The following is a 2,818-nucleotide window of genomic DNA, read 5'->3' on the forward strand; positions in this document are numbered from 1 at the left end:
ATCTGCCTTGGAGACTGGCCAAGACGTCATGTTAGGCTGCCGAGAGAACTGAGCGGCTATTTATGGTCACCCGCCTTGACAACTGTTTGCAGCAGAAGGGCAAACTGGTTTAAGTCAAGCCCCACCAGAGGGGCTGGCATAGCTGCCCCTCTGATGTAAGCCCCAAATCAGGGCAGAGAGAAGGGAAAGGAACATCAGGGGGCTCACTGGCCTTCAGACTCCAGCTCCACCCTTGGTGACCTCACAACTTGAGGTCATATAGAAAGCCAGGTGCAAGGAAAATTCAATGGAAAAAACCACACCTCTTCCCATCTTCCCTATCCACTGCCTTGCGGGATATCTTTTTTCTTTATTTCTTTCTGAATTTTTTAAAATTTCAGGCCATTTACAGTGGTACCTTGGGTTAAGTACTTAATTCGTTCCAGAAGTCCGTTCTTAACCTGAAGCATCACTTTAACTAATGGGGCCTTCTGCTGCCGCCGCTGGAGCCTAATTTCTGCTCTTATCCTGAAGCAAAGTTCTTAACCTGAAGCACTATTTCTGAGTTAGTAGAGTCTGTAACCTGAAGCGTATGTAATAGGAGGTACCACTGTATTTTAAAAAGACATTTGAGTCCTTAAGATGAGCTGGATGCTGCAACAGCCGCTCTCTTGGGCTTTGGTGCTGTTCCTTCATGGAATCCATTCCTGACTCTACGGTAGACCTTTTTCAGATGCCTCATACGGCCAGTTCTGGTGGTATTGAGCCTCTTGGCCTCAGCACTCCAGTTGTACTTTCTCTTGCACTTAGCAGGATATCCACATTTTCCACAGGTGGACTTCTGGAGATGAATGGCCTTGGACCCACATCAACGGCACAAAGCGTGTGTCTTACTGCAACGCTTTCCAAAGGAGGATGTTCCTTTCGTTGTCTTCCTTCAGCCGTCTGGATGAAAGAGGGCTTGCGGGATATCTTTGGGAGGAGAAAAGGCTCGGGAGTAGACCCTACACAAATCCAGAATGGAGTCCCAGAGACAGTTGGATGGCACCTTTTATGCCTCGCTCTGGCAACTCCTGCAGCCAAGCTGCTGCCAAACGGATTGCTCTGCTTTCGCTGGGACCAGTCAGGCTGAGAAAGGGTTGTCTCGCTGTCTGGGTAGCCCAGGACCTCCAGACACTCTGCCCAGGCTTGCGCCTCAGGGAGGCCACTTCAGCACTGCTAATGCAGCAAAAACAAGGCAGGAGGCAGCAGTTCCGTGTTTCCAGTCTCTGCAGCCACAGCAGGCGCTGTGATTCTCCACTGGTTTGACTTCATCCCTGAAGGCTCACTCCCTCGTCTCTCAAGACAGACAGATGCCAACAACTTTCTGCCTTCCCATACCCTTCCTATGTCGCCCATGTCTCCACAATGGAAAACAGGACCGGAGGATAGGAGGGCACAGTTCAGGTGTGTTGCACGATCTGTGCTGTAATGCCCTCATTTGGGGTGTAATAGCGATGTAATGTAGCTGGGCTTGGGGCAAACATGCATATGCAATTATCACAGAATCCTAGAAGGGCAGAGTTGGAGGGGACCCTGAGGGTCATCTAGTCCAACCCCCCACAATTCAGGAGTCTCGGCCACAGCATTCATGACAGATGGCCATTCGACCTCTGCTTAAAAGCCTCCAAGGAAGGAGAGTCCGCCACCTTCCGAGGGAATCCACTCCACTGTCTAAACAGAAATGTTTTCAGCGTGTGCTGGAAGGAGTAGAGTGAAAGTGCCTGCCTGATCTCAATAGGCGGGGAGTTCCAGAGTTTAGGTGCTGCCAGTTCTTACAAATGTGGAGCAGGTATCCTGTGGCATTTGTGGCAGATCCAACTGGTCGAGTGGTAAGGGCCAAGCGGCCAGAACAATGGTCCTTAGGGAAGGGACTTAGAGCTCTCCCCACCCACCTGTTTTCTGGGCCTGCCAATACTAATAATAATAATAATAATAATAATAATAATAATAATAGGGCCTTCCCAGCCACTCTGGGTGGCTCCCAACAGAATATTAAAAACACAATAAAACATCAAACATGAAAAGCTTCCCTAAACAGGGCTGCCTTCAGTATGGTAGTTGCTTTTCTCTTTGACATCTGGTGGGAGGGTGTTGCACAGGGTGGGTGCCACCACTGAGAAGGCCCTCTGCCTGGTTCCCTGTAACTTGGCTTCTCGCAGCGAGGGAAATGCCAGAAGGCCATCGGAGCTGGACCTCTGTGTCCGGGCAGAACAATGGAGGTGGAGATGCTCCTTCAGGTCTACTGGGCCGAGGCCGTTTAGGGCTTTAAAGGTCAGCACCAACACTTTGAATTGTGCTCGGAAACATACTAGGAGCCAATGGAGGTCTTTCAGGACTGGTGTTATGTGGTCTCGCCAGCCACTCCCTGTCCCCAGTCTAGCTGCCTCATTCTGAATTAATTGCAGTTTCTGGGTCACCTTCAAAGGTAGCTCCACATAGAGCGCATTGCAGCAGTCCAAGCGGGAGATAACTAGATAACTCACCTTAGCCATGGCGACAATCGACCCTCCTGCCAGTGGCCCTGCCACCACCTGCAGACAGTTCTGTGAATTGGGAGCAGGTGGCTGCCTCGCCGGTACCTGTGAGCCAGCAGCTGCCCCGAGCTGGAACAAGCCTGGACATTTCATGCCTTTGGCATGAGCCCCGGTCACCAGGCAGGAATGCCGTGTCCTCAGCTGTCCAAACCTCCATCAGTTGCATTGCAGGACCTGTTGCCTGCTGCAGCTCAGATGAGGCTCCTGGCCTGTGGTGGCGCTCTGTCTCTCAAGGTCAAGGTCTCTCCAGGCGCTGTGAGAAG

General features: G+C 51.3%; 1 pseudogene across 1 annotated transcript; it reads right to left on the reverse strand.

Moving 5' to 3' along the window:
• Nucleotides 1–585: 585 nt before the first annotated feature.
• LOC310658839 (large ribosomal subunit protein eL37-like) lies at nucleotides 586–2,513 on the reverse strand (annotated as a pseudogene). Its single transcript has 2 exons — nucleotides 2,505–2,513; nucleotides 586–910 (listed from the first exon to the last, which is right to left on the reverse strand). The product of its transcript is annotated as a large ribosomal subunit protein eL37-like (transcript).
• Nucleotides 2,514–2,818: the final 305 nt, after the last annotated feature.

The sequence above is a fragment of the Podarcis tiliguerta genome (assembly GCF_965153285.1).
Source record: "Podarcis tiliguerta genome assembly, chromosome: 10".
Taxonomy (NCBI): Eukaryota; Metazoa; Chordata; class Lepidosauria; order Squamata; family Lacertidae; genus Podarcis; species Podarcis tiliguerta.